The 17,334-nt window shown below is 64.7% G+C and overlaps 1 long non-coding RNA gene across 1 annotated transcript; it reads right to left on the bottom strand.

Annotated features, from left to right (window-relative positions):
• Window positions 1-13,708: 13,708 nt before the first annotated feature.
• LOC137451974 (uncharacterized) lies at window positions 13,709-16,953 on the bottom strand. Its single transcript, XR_010989925.1, has 3 exons — window positions 16,921-16,953; window positions 14,891-16,747; window positions 13,709-14,717 (listed from the first exon to the last, which is right to left on the bottom strand). It is a non-coding gene; the product is annotated as an uncharacterized lncRNA (long non-coding RNA).
• Window positions 16,954-17,334: the final 381 nt, after the last annotated feature.

The following is a 17,334-nucleotide window of genomic DNA, read 5'->3' on the forward strand; positions in this document are numbered from 1 at the left end:
TAACGGTGCTGGCAAAGATCTTGTGTTACCACAGCCAAATTGAGAGGGAGGTCTCATTGCCCAGGGCGCCTTTCTCCTGGCCTGCTCTTCAGCCGGACGCTGCTCCTCTTGCCTCGCCGCCTCTTGCCTCCGCCGTATGTTGCCTCGCCGCCTCTTGCCTCCGCCGTATGTTGCCTCGCCGCCTCTTGCCTCCGCCGTATGTTGCCTCGCTGCCTCTTGCCTCCGCCGTATGTTGCCTCACCGCTCCACAGCGGGCCTCTTCTTCCTTCTGTGCCAGCCGCTGCCAAGGAAGGAGGACAGAGTTAGGCCTCAGTTGTGCCAGTTGCTCCCCGCCCGAGGGAAAGAGGGATGCCTCCAGCCCCGCAGGCAGCTCCCCATGGGCACCCCCCGGCCAGCTACCCCCCCGCAGACACCCCCAGCCCTGCAAAGTCTTCCCGCTGTTGCTCGACTCACCCAAGCGGCGCACGGCGCACGGCACACTTCCGGTCGGGACCGCAGACGGGCGCCGCAGCAGACGCCCTGGGCAATGGAGCTGGGCATGCAACGCAGCGGCCAGAGCGGCTGCACGACCCTGCTTACAGGGGGCTGGAGCCGCCGCTGGCATTTCAAAGCGCCCGGGATGCCAGGGCACTGACTGGGCCCTGACTTACAGGGCGGCCCTGGTCCCAAAAGGCCCACGGAGGCTCCTTCTCTCCGCTTCAGGGGCATCTTGACCCACACCCCGCTAGCCGGGGGGGGTGCCCCACACAGGCTGCCAGCTGAGCGCAAAGGCACTCGGACCCTGACCCCGCTTACGGGCGGGTCGAAACCCAGGGAGCCGAGAGCTTGGCCTGGCCCCGCAGCTACAGGAAGACAGCAGCCAGGCAGTGGGGCATCACGGCCAAAGGCCGGGGGGCTGTGGCCCCAGCCCCGAAGACGGGGTGGGGTAGGGGGGAAACAACACGCTAAGATAAGCCCCACACACTCCCTGGCCCCATGCCTCTGAAAGGCCGGGACCAGATCTACCCCCCCTGATTACAGGGGGGGGTCCCTCCTTGAACCTCCCGCCGGACACTGGCAACACACTTCCCTGCCTACAGGGCGGTCGCTCTCGGCCCGGCACTCCCAAAAAGCCCCACGGAGAGCCATGGGCTCTGGCCTGCGCCCACTTACGGGCCGGCCCTCCTGGCTGCAGCACAACACCACCTCTTCAGGAGCCCAGGGACTGACCTCAACCCTCTAAGGGTTTGTTCCTGTTAGCTGCCAAAAGCAGCCTCCCCAGCCCTGCTTACAGGGACCTTGGGCTGCTGCTGGGGACAGAAGGGGACAGAACGGCACACAAGGCTCCACAACTCTTCACACAGGCCCCGAGTACAGGGCTGTTAATCTGACAGGGTGCCAAGAGAACAGGCTGCCATGAAGGCAGAGACCCAGGCCCTGAACTACAGGGGGGTCACCTTGCCGCAAGACGACTTAAGCGGCTTCGCTGTGTCCAGCCAATCAAAGGAGGGGCAAGCCGAGCTCCCACCCCACTCGAGGCCTCCAAGGAGACTGCCGTGGAACCACCCAGAGCCCCTCTTTCCCTCCTGGGAAGCCTAAGCTAAGCTACAGCCTTTTCTAAGGGACCTAAAGGACAAGCAGACTCAGGCACACAGAGGCAAGAGGGGCCACACACACAGCCCTTCCCAAGAGAGGGAGCAAGCTCTGGGCAGCCACTGGTGGGGCAGGCATCCTTACCCCTGAGCAGGAGAGCAGAGGGTCAGACCTGGCCCCCCCGGGGATGCATGCAGGTAGAGGGGCCTCAGGATGCCAATCGCTGTGACGCACCCAAATACAGGGGGTCACGCTGGCCAGGCCGCCAGCAGCCGAGAAACTGTTTAAAGGGCCCTCCCCTGCTTACAGGGGGGGCTGGGGTCCAGGCAGCTGCACTTCCCCCATGCGGGTGGAGACGACGGCTCGGACCCTCCTTACAGGGTTGCCAGTCTCCGTGCAGCCAAGGAGCTAGGTGGCAAAAGGCCTACAACAGCAAAAGCAAAGACCGAGCCCTGCTTACAGGGAGGTCGCCCAGCACAAAGCCAACCAGGGCACCCTAACGGTGCTGGCAAAGATCTTGTGTTACCACAGCCAAATTGAGAGGGAGGTCTCATTGCCCAGGGCGCCTTTCTCCTGGCCTGCTCTTCAGCCGGACGCTGCTCCTCTTGCCTCGCCGCCTCTTGCCTCCGCCGTATGTTGCCTCGCCGCCTCTTGCCTCCGCCGTATGTTGCCTCGCCGCCTCTTGCCTCCGCCGTATGTTGCCTCGCTGCCTCTTGCCTCCGCCGTATGTTGCCTCGCCGCTCCACAGCGGGCCTCTTCTTCCTTCTGTGCCAGCCGCTGCCAAGGAAGGAGGACAGAGTTAGGCCTCAGTTGTGCCAGTTGCTCCCCGCCCGAGGGAAAGAGGGATGCCTCCAGCCCCGCAGGCAGCTCCCCATGGGCACCCCCCGGCCAGCTACCCCCCCGCAGACACCCCCAGCCCTGCAAAGTCTTCCCGCTGTTGCTCGACTCACCCAAGCGGCGCACGGCGCACGGCACACTTCCGGTCGGGACCGCAGACGGGCGCCGCAGCAGACGCCCTGGGCAATGGAGCTGGGCATGCAACGCAGCGGCCAGAGCGGCTGCACGACCCTGCTTACAGGGGGCTGGAGCCGCCGCTGGCATTTCAAAGCGCCCGGGATGCCAGGGCACTGACTGGGCCCTGACTTACAGGGCGGCCCTGGTCCCAAAAGGCCCACGGAGGCTCCTTCTCTCCGCTTCAGGGGCATCTTGACCCACACCCCGCTAGCCGGGGGGGGTGCCCCACACAGGCTGCCAGCTGAGCGCAAAGGCACTCGGACCCTGACCCCGCTTACGGGCGGGTCGAAACCCAGGGAGCCGAGAGCTTGGCCTGGCCCCGCAGCTACAGGAAGACAGCAGCCAGGCAGTGGGGCATCACGGCCAAAGGCCGGGGGGCTGTGGCCCCAGCCCCGAAGACGGGGTGGGGTAGGGGGGAAACAACACGCTAAGATAAGCCCCACACACTCCCTGGCCCCATGCCTCTGAAAGGCCGGGACCAGATCTACCCCCCCTGATTACAGGGGGGGTCCCTCCTTGAACCTCCCGCCGGACACTGGCAACACACTTCCCTGCCTACAGGGCGGTCGCTCTCGGCCCGGCACTCCCAAAAAGCCCCACGGAGAGCCATGGGCTCTGGCCTGCGCCCACTTACGGGCCGGCCCTCCTGGCTGCAGCACAACACCACCTCTTCAGGAGCCCAGGGACTGACCTCAACCCTCTAAGGGTTTGTTCCTGTTAGCTGCCAAAAGCAGCCTCCCCAGCCCTGCTTACAGGGACCTTGGGCTGCTGCTGGGGACAGAAGGGGACAGAACGGCACACAAGGCTCCACAACTCTTCACACAGGCCCCGAGTACAGGGCTGTTAATCTGACAGGGTGCCAAGAGAACAGGCTGCCATGAAGGCAGAGACCCAGGCCCTGAACTACAGGTGGGTCACCTTGCCGCAAGACGACTTAAGCGGCTTCGCTGTGTCCAGCCAATCAAAGGAGGGGCAAGCCGAGCTCCCACCCCACTCGAGGCCTCCAAGGAGACTGCCGTGGAACCACCCAGAGCCCCTCTTTCCCTCCTGGGAAGCCTAAGCTAAGCTACAGCCTTTTCTAAGGGACCTAAAGGACAAGCAGACTCAGGCACACAGAGGCAAGAGGGGCCACACACACAGCCCTTCCCAAGAGAGGGAGCAAGCTCTGGGCAGCCACTGGTGGGGCAGGCATCCTTACCCCTGAGCAGGAGAGCAGAGGGTCAGACCTGGCCCCCCCCGGGGATGCATGCAGGTAGAGGGGCCTCAGGATGCCAATCGCTGTGACGCACCCAAATACAGGGGGTCACGCTGGCCAGGCCGCCAGCAGCCGAGAAACTGTTTAAAGGGCCCTCCCCTGCTTACAGGGGGGGCTGGGGTCCAGGCAGCTGCACTTCCCCCATGCGGGTGGAGACGACGGCTCGGACCCTCCTTACAGGGTTGCCAGTCTCCGTGCAGCCAAGGAGCTAGGTGGCAAAAGGCCTACAACAGCAAAAGCAAAGACCGAGCCCTGCTTACAGGGAGGTCGCCCAGCACAAAGCCAACCAGGGCACCCTAACGGTGCTGGCAAAGATCTTGTGTTACCACAGCCAAATTGAGAGGGAGGTCTCATTGCCCAGGGCGCCTTTCTCCTGGCCTGCTCTTCAGCCGGACGCTGCTCCTCTTGCCTCGCCGCCTCTTGCCTCCGCCGTATGTTGCCTCGCCGCCTCTTGCCTCCGCCGTATGTTGCCTCGCCGCCTCTTGCCTCCGCCGTATGTTGCCTCGCCGCCTCTTGCCTCCGCCGTATGTTGCCTCGCCGCTCCACAGCGGGCCTCTTCTTCCTTCTGTGCCAGCCGCTGCCAAGGAAGGAGGACAGAGTTAGGCCTCAGTTGTGCCAGTTGCTCCCCGCCCGAGGGAAAGAGGGATGCCTCCAGCCCCGCAGGCAGCTCCCCATGGGCACCCCCCGGCCAGCTACCCCCCCGCAGACACCCCCAGCCCTGCAAAGTCTTCCCGCTGTTGCTCGACTCACCCAAGCGGCGCACGGCGCACGGCACACTTCCGGTCGGGACCGCAGACGGGCGCCGCAGCAGACGCCCTGGGCAATGGAGCTGGGCATGCAACGCAGCGGCCAGAGCGGCTGCACGACCCTGCTTACAGGGGGCTGGAGCCGCCGCTGGCATTTCAAAGCGCCCGGGATGCCAGGGCACTGACTGGGCCCTGACTTACAGGGCGGCCCTGGTCCCAAAAGGCCCACGGAGGCTCCTTCTCTCCGCTTCAGGGGCATCTTGACCCACACCCCGCTAGCCGGGGGGGGTGCCCCACACAGGCTGCCAGCTGAGCGCAAAGGCACTCGGACCCTGACCCCGCTTACGGGCGGGTCGAAACCCAGGGAGCCGAGAGCTTGGCCTGGCCCCGCAGCTACAGGAAGACAGCAGCCAGGCAGTGGGGCATCACGGCCAAAGGCCGGGGGGCTGTGGCCCCAGCCCCGAAGACGGGGTGGGGTAGGGGGGAAACAACACGCTAAGATAAGCCCCACACACTCCCTGGCCCCATGCCTCTGAAAGGCCGGGACCAGATCTACCCCCCCTGATTACAGGGGGGGTCCCTCCTTGAACCTCCCGCCGGACACTGGCAACACACTTCCCTGCCTACAGGGCGGTCGCTCTCGGCCCGGCACTCCCAAAAAGCCCCACGGAGAGCCATGGGCTCTGGCCTGCGCCCACTTACGGGCCGGCCCTCCTGGCTGCAGCACAACACCACCTCTTCAGGAGCCCAGGGACTGACCTCAACCCTCTAAGGGTTTGTTCCTGTTAGCTGCCAAAAGCAGCCTCCCCAGCCCTGCTTACAGGGACCTTGGGCTGCTGCTGGGGACAGAAGGGGACAGAACGGCACACAAGGCTCCACAACTCTTCACACAGGCCCCGAGTACAGGGCTGTTAATCTGACAGGGTGCCAAGAGAACAGGCTGCCATGAAGGCAGAGACCCAGGCCCTGAACTACAGGGGGGTCACCTTGCCGCAAGACGACTTAAGCGGCTTCGCTGTGTCCAGCCAATCAAAGGAGGGGCAAGCCGAGCTCCCACCCCACTCGAGGCCTCCAAGGAGACTGCCGTGGAACCACCCAGAGCCCCTCTTTCCCTCCTGGGAAGCCTAAGCTAAGCTACAGCCTTTTCTAAGGGACCTAAAGGACAAGCAGACTCAGGCACACAGAGGCAAGAGGGGCCACACACACAGCCCTTCCCAAGAGAGGGAGCAAGCTCTGGGCAGCCACTGGTGGGGCAGGCATCCTTACCCCTGAGCAGGAGAGCAGAGGGTCAGACCTGGCCCCCCCGGGGATGCATGCAGGTAGAGGGGCCTCAGGATGCCAATCGCTGTGACGCACCCAAATACAGGGGGTCACGCTGGCCAGGCCGCCAGCAGCCGAGAAACTGTTTAAAGGGCCCTCCCCTGCTTACAGGGGGGGCTGGGGTCCAGGCAGCTGCACTTCCCCCATGCGGGTGGAGACGACGGCTCGGACCCTCCTTACAGGGTTGCCAGTCTCCGTGCAGCCAAGGAGCTAGGTGGCAAAAGGCCTACAACAGCAAAAGCAAAGACCGAGCCCTGCTTACAGGGAGGTCGCCCAGCACAAAGCCAACCAGGGCACCCTAACGGTGCTGGCAAAGATCTTGTGTTACCACAGCCAAATTGAGAGGGAGGTCTCATTGCCCAGGGCGCCTTTCTCCTGGCCTGCTCTTCAGCCGGACGCTGCTCCTCTTGCCTCGCCGCCTCTTGCCTCCGCCGTATGTTGCCTCGCCGCCTCTTGCCTCCGCCGTATGTTGCCTCGCCGCCTCTTGCCTCCGCCGTATGTTGCCTCGCCGCCTCTTGCCTCCGCCGTATGTTGCCTACGCCGCCTCTTGCCTCCGCCGTATGTTGCCTCGCCGCTCCACAGCGGGCCTCTTCTTCCTTCTGTGCCAGCCGCTGCCAAGGAAGGAGGACAGAGTTAGGCCTCAGTTGTGGCCAGTTGCTCCGCCGCCCGAGGGAAAGAGGGATGCCTCCAGCCCCGCAGGCAGCTCCCCATGGGCACCCCCCGGCCAGCTACCCCCCCGCAGACACCCCCAGCCCTGCAAAGTCTTCCCGCTGTTGCTCGACTCACCCAAGCGGCGCACGGCACACTTACGGTCGGGACCGCAGACGGGCGCCGCAGCAGACGCCCTGGGCAATGGAGCTGGGCATGCAACGCAGCGGCCAGAGCGGCTGCACGACCCTGCTTACAGGGGGCTGGAGCCGCCGCTGGCATTTCAAAGCGCCCGGGGATGCCAGGGCACTGACTGGGCCCTGACTTACAGGGCGGGCCCTGGTCCCAAAAGGCCCACGGAGGCTCCTTCTCTCCGCTTCAGGGGCATCTTGACCCACACCCCGCTAGCCGGGGGGGGTGCCCCACACAGGCTGCCAGCTGAGCGCAAAGGCACTCGGACCCTGACCCCGCTTACGGGCGGGTCGAAACCCAGGGAGCCGAGAGCTTGGCCTGGCCCCGCAGCTACAGGAAGACAGCAGCCAGGCAGTGGGGGCATCACGGCCAAAGGCCGGGGGGCTGTGGCCCCAGCCCCGAAGACGGGGTGGGGTAGGGGGGGAAACAACACGCTAAGATAAGCCCCACACACTCCCTGGCCCCATGCCTCTGAAAGGCCGGGACCAGATCTACCCCCCCTGATTACAGGGGGGGTCCCTCCTTGAACCTCCCGCCGGACACTGGCAACACACTTCCCTGCCTACAGGGCGGTCGCTCTCAGGGCCCGGCACTCCCAAAAAGCCCCACGGAGAGCCATGGGCTCTGGCCTGCGCCCACTTACGGGCCGGCCCTCCTGGCTGCAGCACAACACCACCTCTTCAGGAGCCCAGGGACTGACCTCAACCCTCTAAGGGTTTGTTCCTGTTAGCTGCCAAAAGCAGCCTCCCCAGCCCTGCTTACAGGGACCTTGGGCTGCTGCTGGGGACAGAAGGGGACAGAACGGCACACAAGGCTCCACAACTCTTCACACAGGCCCCGAGTACAGGGCTGTTAATCTGACAGGGTGCCAAGAGAACAGGCTGCCATGAAGGCAGAGACCCAGGCCCTGAACTACAGGGGGGGTCACCTTGCCGCAAGACGACTTAAGCGGCTTCGCTGTGTCCAGCCAATCAAAGGAGGGGCAAGCCGAGCTCCCACCCCACTCGAGGCCTCCAAGGAGACTGCCGTGGAACCACCCAGAGCCCCTCTTTCCCTCCTGGGAAGCCTAAGCTAAGCTACAGCCTTTTCTAAGGGACCTAAAGGACAAGCAGACTCAGGCACACAGAGGCAAGAGGGGCCACACACACAGCCCTTCCCAAGAGAGGGAGCAAGCTCTGGGCAGCCACTGGTGGGGCAGGCATCCTTACCCCTGAGCAAGGAAGAGCAGAGGGTCAGACCTGGCCCCCCCGGGGATGCATGCAGGTAGAGGGGCCTCAGGATGCCAATCGCTGTGACGCACCCAAATACAGGGGGTCACGCTGGCCAGGCCGCCAGCAGCCGAGAAAACTGTTTAAAGGGCCCTCCCCTGCTTACAGGGGGGGGCTGGGGTCCAGGCAGCTGCACTTCCCCCATGCGGGTGGAGACGACGGCTCGGACCCTCCTTACAGGGGTTGCCAGTCTCCGTGCAGCCAAGGAGCTAGGTGGCAAAAGGCCTACAACAGCAAAAAGCAAAGACCGAGCCCTGCTTACAGGGAGGTCGCCCAGCACAAAGCCAACCAGGGCACCCTAACGGTGCTGGCAAAGATCTTGTGTTACCACAGCCAAATTGAGAGGGAGGTCTCATTGCCCAGGGCGCCTTTCTCCTGGCCTGCTCTTCAGCCGGACGCTGCTCCTCTTGCCTCGCCGCCTCTTGCCTCCGCCGTATGTTGCCCTCGCCGCCTCTTGCCTCCGCCGTATGTTGCCTCGCCGCCTCTTGCCTCCGCCGTATGTTGCCTCGCCGCCTCTTGCCTCCGCCGTTATGTTGCCTCGCCGCTCCACAGCGGGCCTCTTCTTCCTTCTGTGCCAGCCGCTGCCAAGGAAGGAGGACAGAGTTAGGCCTCAGTTGTGCCAGTTGCTCCACGCCCGAGGGAAAGAGGGATGCCTCCAGCCCCGCAGGCAGCTCCCCATGGGCACCCCCCCGGCCAGCTACCCCCCCGCAGACACCCCCCAGCCCTGCAAAGTCTTCCCGCTGTTGCTCGACTCACCCAAGCGGCGCACGGCACACTTCCGGTCGGGACCGCAGACGGGCGCCGCAGCAGACGCCCTGGGCAATGGAGCTGGGCATGCAACGCAGCGGCCAGAGCGGCTGCACGACCCTGCTTACAGGGGGGCTGGAGCCGCCGCTGGCATTTCAAAGCGCCCGGGATGCCAGGGCACTGACTGGGCCCTGACTTACAGGGCGGCCCCTGGGTCCCAAAAGGCCCACGGAGGCTCCTTCTCTCCGCTTCAGGGGCATCTTGACCCACACCCCGCTAGCCGGGGGGGGTGCCCCACACAGGCTGCCAGCTGAGCGCAAAGGCACTCGGACCCTGACCCCGCTTACGGGCGGGTCGAAACCCAGGGAGCCGAGAGCTTGGCCTGGCCCACCCGCAGCTACAGGAAGACAGCAGCCAGGCAGTGGGGCATCACGGCCAAAGGCCGGGGGGCTGTGGCCCCAGCCCCGAAGACGGGGTTGGGGTAGGGGGGAAACAACACGCTAAGATAAGCCCCACACACTCCCTGGCCCCATGCCTCTGAAAGGCCGGGACCAGATCTACCCCCCCTGATTACAGGGGGGGTCCCTCCTTGAACCTCCCGCCGGACACTGGCAACAACACTTCCCTGCCTACAGGGCGGTCGCTCTCGGCCCGGCACATCCCAAAAAGCCCCACGGAGAGCCATGGGCTCTGGCCTGCGCCCACTTACGGGCCGGCCCTCCTGGCTGCAGCACAACACCACCTCTTCAGGAGCCCAGGGACTGACCTCAACCCTCTAAGGGTTTGTTCCTGTTAGCTGCCAAAAGCAGCCTCCCCAAGCCCTGCTTACAGGGACCTTGGGCTGCTGCTGGGGACAGAAGGGGACAGAACGGCACACAAGGCTCCACAAACTCTTCACACAGGCCCCGAGTACAGGGCTGTTAATCTGACAGGGTGCCAGTAGAGACCCAGGCCCTGAACTACAGGGGGGTCACCTTGCCGCAAGACGACTTAAGCGGCTTCGCTGTGTCCAGCCAATCAAAGGAGGGGCAAGCCGAGCTCCCACCCCACTCGAGGCCTCCAAGGAGACTGCCGTGGAACCACCCAGAGCCCCTCTTTCCCTCCTGGGAAGCCTAAGCTAAGCTACAGCCTTTTCTAAGGGACCTAAAGGACAAGCAGACTCAGGCACACAGAGGCAAGAGGGGCCACACACACAGCCCTTCCCAAGAGAGGGAGCAAGCTCTGGGCAGCCACTGGTGGGGCAGGCATCCTTACCCCTGAGCAGGAGAGCAGAGGGTCAGACCTGGCCCCCCCGGGGATGCATGCAGGTAGAGGGGCCTCAGGATGCCAATCGCTGTGACGCACCCAAATACAGGGGGTCACGCTGGCCAGGCCGCCAGCAGCCGAGAAACTGTTTAAAGGGCCCTCCCCTGCTTACAGGGGGGGCTGGGGTCCAGGCAGCTGCACTTCCCCCATGCGGGTGGAGACGACGGCTCGGACCCTCCTTACAGGGTTGCCAGTCTCCGTGCAGCCAAGGAGCTAGGTGGCAAAAGGCCTACAACAGCAAAAGCAAAGACCGAGCCCTGCTTACAGGGAGGTCGCCCAGCACAAAGCCAACCAGGGCACCTGAACGGTGCTGGCAAAGATCTTGTGTTACCACAGCCAAATTGAGAGGGAGGTCTCATTGCCCAGGGCGCCTTTCTCCTGGCCTGCTCTTCAGCCGGACGCTGCTCCTCTTGCCTCGCCGCCTCTTGCCTCCGCCGTATGTTGCCTCGCCGCCTCTTGCCTCCGCCGTATGTTGCCTCGCCGCCTCTTGCCTCCGCCGTATGTTGCCTCGCCGCTCCACAGCGGGCCTCTTCTTCCTTCTGTGCCAGCCGCTGCCAAGGAAGGAGGACAGAGTTAGGCCTCAGTTGTGCCAGTTGCTCCCCGCCCGAGGGAAAGAGGGATGCCTCCAGCCCCGCAGGCAGCTCCCCATGGGCACCCCCCGGCCAGCTACCCCCCCGCAGACACCCCCAGCCCTGCAAAGTCTTCCCGCTGTTGCTCGACTCACCCAAGCGGCGCACGGCACACTTCCGGTCGGGACCGCAGACGGGCGCCGCAGCAGACGCCCTGGGCAATGGAGCTGGGCATGCAACGCAGCGGCCAGAGCGGCTGCACGACCCTGCTTACAGGGGGCTGGAGCCGCCGCTGGCATTTCAAAGCGCCCGGGATGCCAGGGCACTGACTGGGCCCTGACTTACAGGGCGGCCCTGGTCCCAAAAGGCCCACGGAGGCTCCTTCTCTCCGCTTCAGGGGCATCTTGACCCACACCCCGCTAGCCGGGGGGGGTGCCCCACACAGGCTGCCAGCTGAGCGCAAAGGCACTCGGACCCTGACCCCGCTTACGGGCGGGTCGAAACCCAGGGAGCCGAGAGCTTGGCCTGGCCCCGCAGCTACAGGAAGACAGCAGCCAGGCAGTGGGGCATCACGGCCAAAGGCCGGGGGGCTGTGGCCCCAGCCCCGAAGACGGGGTGGGGTAGGGGGGAAACAACACGCTAAGATAAGCCCCACACACTCCCTGGCCCCATGCCTCTGAAAGGCCGGGACCAGATCTACCCCCCCTGATTACAGGGGGGGTCCCTCCTTGAACCTCCCGCCGGACACTGGCAACACACTTCCCTGCCTACAGGGCGGTCGCTCTCGGCCCGGCACTCCCAAAAAGCCCCACGGAGAGCCATGGGCTCTGGCCTGCGCCCACTTACGGGCCGGCCCTCCTGGCTGCAGCACAACACCACCTCTTCAGGAGCCCAGGGACTGACCTCAACCCTCTAAGGGTTTGTTCCTGTTAGCTGCCAAAAGCAGCCTCCCCAGCCCTGCTTACAGGGACCTTGGGCTGCTGCTGGGGACAGAAGGGGACAGAACGGCACACAAGGCTCCACAACTCTTCACACAGGCCCCGAGTACAGGGCTGTTAATCTGACAGGGTGCCAAGAGAACAGGCTGCCATGAAGGCAGAGACCCAGGCCCTGAACTACAGGTGGGTCACCTTGCCGCAAGACGACTTAAGCGGCTTCGCTGTGTCCAGCCAATCAAAGGAGGGGCAAGCCGAGCTCCCACCCCACTCGAGGCCTCCAAGGAGACTGCCGTGGAACCACCCAGAGCCCCTCTTTCCCTCCTGGGAAGCCTAAGCTAAGCTACAGCCTTTTCTAAGGGACCTAAAGGACAAGCAGACTCAGGCACACAGAGGCAAGAGGGGCCACACACACAGCCCTTCCCAAGAGAGGGAGCAAGCTCTGGGCAGCCACTGGTGGGGCAGGCATCCTTACCCCTGAGCAGGAGAGCAGAGGGTCAGACCTGGCCCCCCCGGGGATGCATGCAGGTAGAGGGGCCTCAGGATGCCAATCGCTGTGACGCACCCAAATACAGGGGGTCACGCTGGCCAGGCCGCCAGCAGCCGAGAAACTGTTTAAAGGGCCCTCCCCTGCTTACAGGGGGGGCTGGGGTCCAGGCAGCTGCACTTCCCCCATGCGGGTGGAGACGACGGCTCGGACCCTCCTTACAGGGTTGCCAGTCTCCGTGCAGCCAAGGAGCTAGGTGGCAAAAGGCCTACAACAGCAAAAGCAAAGACCGAGCCCTGCTTACAGGGAGGTCGCCCAGCACAAAGCCAACCAGGGCACCCTAACGGTGCTGGCAAAGATCTTGTGTTACCACAGCCAAATTGAGAGGGAGGTCTCATTGCCCAGGGCGCCTTTCTCCTGGCCTGCTCTTCAGCCGGACGCTGCTCCTCTTGCCTCGCCGCCTCTTGCCTCCGCCGTATGTTGCCTCGCCGCCTCTTGCCTCCGCCGTATGTTGCCTCGCCGCCTCTTGCCTCCGCCGTATGTTGCCTCGCCGCCTCTTGCCTCCGCCGTATGTTGCCTCGCCGCCTCTTGCCTCCGCCGTATGTTGCCTCGCCGCTCCACAGCGGGCCTCTTCTTCCTTCTGTGCCAGCCGCTGCCAAGGAAGGAGGACAGAGTTAGGCCTCAGTTGTGCCAGTTGCTCCCCGCCTGAGGGAAAGAGGGATGCCTCCAGCCCCGCAGGCAGCTCCCCATGGGCACCCCCCGGCCAGCTACCCCCCCGCAGACACCCCCAGCCCTGCAAAGTCTTCCCGCTGTTGCTCGACTCACCCAAGCGGCGCACGGCGCACGGCACACTTCTGGTCGGGACCGCAGACGGGCGCCGCAGCAGACGCCCTGGGCAATGGAGCTGGGCATGCAACGCAGTGGCCAGAGCGGCTGCACGACCCTGCTTACAGGGGGCTGGAGCCGCCGCTGGCATTTCAAAGCGCCCGGGATGCCAGGGCACTGACTGGGCCCTGACTTACAGGGCGGCCCTGGTCCCAAAAGGCCCACGGAGGCTCCTTCTCTCCGCTTCAGGGGCATCTTGACCCACACCCCGCTAGCCGGGAGGGGTGCCCCACACAGGCTGCCAGCTGAGCGCAAAGGCACTCGGACCCTGACCCCGCTTACGGGCGGGTCGAAACCCAGGGAGCCGAGAGCTTGGCCTGGCCCCGCAGCTACAGGAAGACAGCAGCCAGGCAGTGGGGCATCACGGCCAAAGGCCGGGGGGCTGTGGCCCCAGCCCCGAAGACGGGGTGGGGTAGGGGGGAAACAACACGCTAAGATAAGCCCCACACACTCCCTGGCCCCATGCCTCTGAAAGGCCGGGACCAGATCTACCCCCCCTGATTACAGGGGGGGTCCCTCCTTGAATCTCCCGCCGGACACTGGCAACACACTTCCCTGCCTACAGGGCGGTCGCTCTCGGCCCGGCACTCCCAAAAAGCCCCACGGAGAGCCACGGGCTCTGGCCTGCGCCCACTTACGGGCCGGCCCTCCTGGCTGCAGCACAACACCACCTCTTCAGGAGCCCAGGGACTGACCTCAACCCTCTAAGGGTTTGTTCCTGTTAGCTGCCAAAAGCAGCCTCCCCAGCCCTGCTTACAGGGGACCTTGGGCTGCTGCTGGGGACAGAAGGGGACAGAACGGCACACAAGGCTCCACAACTCTTCACACAGGCCCCGAGTACAGGGCTGTTAATCTGACAGGGTGCCAAGAGAACAGGCTGCCATGAAGGCAGAGACCCAGGCCCTGAACTACAGGGGGGTCACCTTGCCGCAAGACGACTTAAGCGGCTTCGCTGTGTCCAGCCAATCAAAGGAGGGGCAAGCCGAGCTCCCACCCCACTCGAGGCCTCCAAGGAGACTGCCATGGAACCACCCAGAGCCCCTCTTTCCCTCCTGGGAAGCCTAAGCTAAGCTACAGCCTTTTCTAAGGGACCTAAAGGACAAGCAGACTCAGGCACACAGAGGCAAGAGGGGCCACACACACAGCCCTTCCCAAGAGAGGGAGCAAGCTCTGGGCAGCCACTGGTGGGGCAGGCATCCTTACCCCTGAGCAGGAGAGCAGAGGGTCAGACCTGGCCCCCCCGGGGATGCATGCAGGTAGAGGGGCCTCAGGATGCCAATCGCTGTGACGCACCCAAATACAGGGGGTCACGCTGGCCAGGCCGCCAGCAGCCGAGAAACTGTTTAAAGGGCCCTCCCCTGCTTACAGGGGGGGCTGGGGTCCAGGCAGCTGCACTTCCCCCATGCGGGTGGAGACGACGGCTCGGACCCTCCTTACAGGGTTGCCAGTCTCCGTGCAGCCAAGGAGCTAGGTGGCAAAAGGCCTACAACAGCAAAAGCAAAGACCGAGCCCTGCTTACAGGGAGGTCGCCCAGCACAAAGCCAACCAGGGCACCCTAACGGTGCTGGCAAAGATCTTGTGTTACCACAGCCAAATTGAGAGGGAGGTCTCATTGCCCAGGGCGCCTTTCTCCTGGCCTGCTCTTCAGCCGGACGCTGCTCCTCTTGCCTCGCCGCCTCTTGCCTCCGCCGTATGTTGCCTCGCCGCCTCTTGCCTCCGCCGTATGTTGCCTCGCCGCTCCACAGCGGGCCTCTTCTTCCTTCTGTGCCAGCCGCTGCCAAGGAAGGAGGACAGAGTTAGGCCTCAGTTGTGCCAGTTGCTCCCCGCCCGAGGGAAAGAGGGATGCCTCCAGCCCCACAGGCAGCTCCCCATGGGCACCCCCCGGCCAGCTACCCCCCCGCAGACACCCCCAGCCCTGCAAAGTCTTCCCGCTGTTGCTCGACTCACCCAAGCGGCGCACGGCACACTTCCGGTCGGGACCGCAGACGGGCGCCGCAGCAGACGCCCTGGGCAATGGAGCTGGGCATGCAACGCAGCGGCCAGAGCGGCTGCACGACCCTGCTTACAGGGGGCTGGAGCCGCCGCTGGCATTTCAAAGCGCCCGGGATGCCAGGGCACTGACTGGGCCCTGACTTACAGGGCGGCCCTGGTCCCAAAAGGCCCACGGAGGCTCCTTCTCTCCGCTTCAGGGGCATCTTGACCCACACCCCGCTAGCCGGGGGGGGTGCCCCACACAGGCTGCCAGCTGAGCGCAAAGGCACTCGGACCCTGACCCCGCTTACGGGCGGGTCGAAACCCAGGGAGCCGAGAGCTTGGCCTGGCCCCGCAGCTACAGGAAGACAGCAGCCAGGCAGTGGGGCATCACGGCCAAAGGCCGGGGGGCTGTGGCCCCAGCCCCGAAGACGGGGTGGGGTAGGGGGGAAACAACACGCTAAGATAAGCCCCACACACTCCCTGGCCCCATGCCTCTGAAAGGCCGGGACCAGATCTACCCCCCCTGATTACAGGGGGGGTCCCTCCTTGAACCTCCCGCCGGACACTGGCAACACACTTCCCTGCCTACAGGGCGGTCGCTCTCGGCCCGGCACTCCCAAAAAGCCCCACGGAGAGCCATGGGCTCTGGCCTGCGCCCACTTACGGGCCGGCCCTCCTGGCTGCAGCACAACACCACCTCTTCAGGAGCCCAGGGACTGACCTCAACCCTCTAAGGGTTTGTTCCTGTTAGCTGCCAAAAGCAGCCTCCCCAGCCCTGCTTACAGGGACCTTGGGCTGCTGCTGGGGACAGAAGGGGACAGAACGGCACACAAGGCTCCACAACTCTTCACACAGGCCCCGAGTACAGGGCTGTTAATCTGACAGGGTGCCAAGAGAACAGGCTGCCATGAAGGCAGAGACCCAGGCCCTGAACTACAGGTGGGTCACCTTGCCGCAAGACGACTTAAGCGGCTTCGCTGTGTCCAGCCAATCAAAGGAGGGGCAAGCCGAGCTCCCACCCCACTCGAGGCCTCCAAGGAGACTGCCGTGGAACCACCCAGAGCCCCTCTTTCCCTCCTGGGAAGCCTAAGCTAAGCTACAGCCTTTTCTAAGGGACCTAAAGGACAAGCAGACTCAGGCACACAGAGGCAAGAGGGGCCACACACACAGCCCTTCCCAAGAGAGGGAGCAAGCTCTGGGCAGCCACTGGTGGGGCAGGCATCCTTACCCCTGAGCAGGAGAGCAGAGGGTCAGACCTGGCCCCCCCGGGGATGCATGCAGGTAGAGGGGCCTCAGGATGCCAATCGCTGTGACGCACCCAAATACAGGGGGTCACGCTGGCCAGGCCGCCAGCAGCCGAGAAACTGTTTAAAGGGCCCTCCCCTGCTTACAGGGGGGGCTGGGGTCCAGGCAGCTGCACTTCCCCCATGCGGGTGGAGACGACGGCTCGGACCCTCCTTACAGGGTTGCCAGTCTCCGTGCAGCCAAGGAGCTAGGTGGCAAAAGGCCTACAACAGCAAAAGCAAAGACCGAGCCCTGCTTACAGGGAGGTCGCCCAGCACAAAGCCAACCAGGGCACCCTAACGGTGCTGGCAAAGATCTTGTGTTACCACAGCCAAATTGAGAGGGAGGTCTCATTGCCCAGGGCGCCTTTCTCCTGGCCTGCTCTTCAGCCGGACGCTGCTCCTCTTGCCTCGCCGCCTCTTGCCTCCGCCGTATGTTGCCTCGCCGCCTCTTGCCTCCGCCGTATGTTGCCTCGCCGCCTCTTGCCTCCGCCGTATGTTGCCTCGCCGCTCCACAGCGGGCCTCTTCTTCCTTCTGTGCCAGCCGCTGCCAAGGAAGGAGGACAGAGTTAGGCCTCAGTTGTGCCAGTTGCTCCCCGCCCGAGGGAAAGAGGGATGCCTCCAGCCCCACAGGCAGCTCCCCATGGGCACCCCCCGGCCAGCTACCCCCCCGCAGACACCCCCAGCCCTGCAAAGTCTTCCCGCTGTTGCTCGACTCACCCAAGCGGCGCACGGCACACTTCCGGTCGGGACAGCAGACGGGCGCCGCAGCAGACGCCCTGGGCAATGGAGCTGGGCATGCAACGCAGCGGCCAGAGCGGCTGCACGACCCTGCTTACAGGGGGCTGGAGCCGCCGCTGGCATTTCAAAGCGCCCGGGATGCCAGGGCACTGACTGGGCCCTGACTTACAGGGCGGCCCTGGTCCCAAAAGGCCCACGGAGGCTCCTTCTCTCCGCTTCAGGGGCATCTTGACCCACACCCCGCTAGCCGGGGGGGGTGCCCCACACAGGCTGCCAGCTGAGCGCAAAGGCACTCGGACCCTGACCCCGCTTACGGGCGGGTCGAAACCCAGGGAGCCGAGAGCTTGGCCTGGCCCCGCAGCTACAGGAAGACAGCAGCCAGGCAGTGGGGCA

This window comes from Melanerpes formicivorus, unplaced genomic scaffold (assembly GCF_026170545.1).
Source record: "Melanerpes formicivorus ecotype bairdi unplaced genomic scaffold, bMelFor1.0.p_v2 SCAF_47, whole genome shotgun sequence".
NCBI lineage: Eukaryota > Metazoa > Chordata > Aves > Piciformes > Picidae > Melanerpes > Melanerpes formicivorus.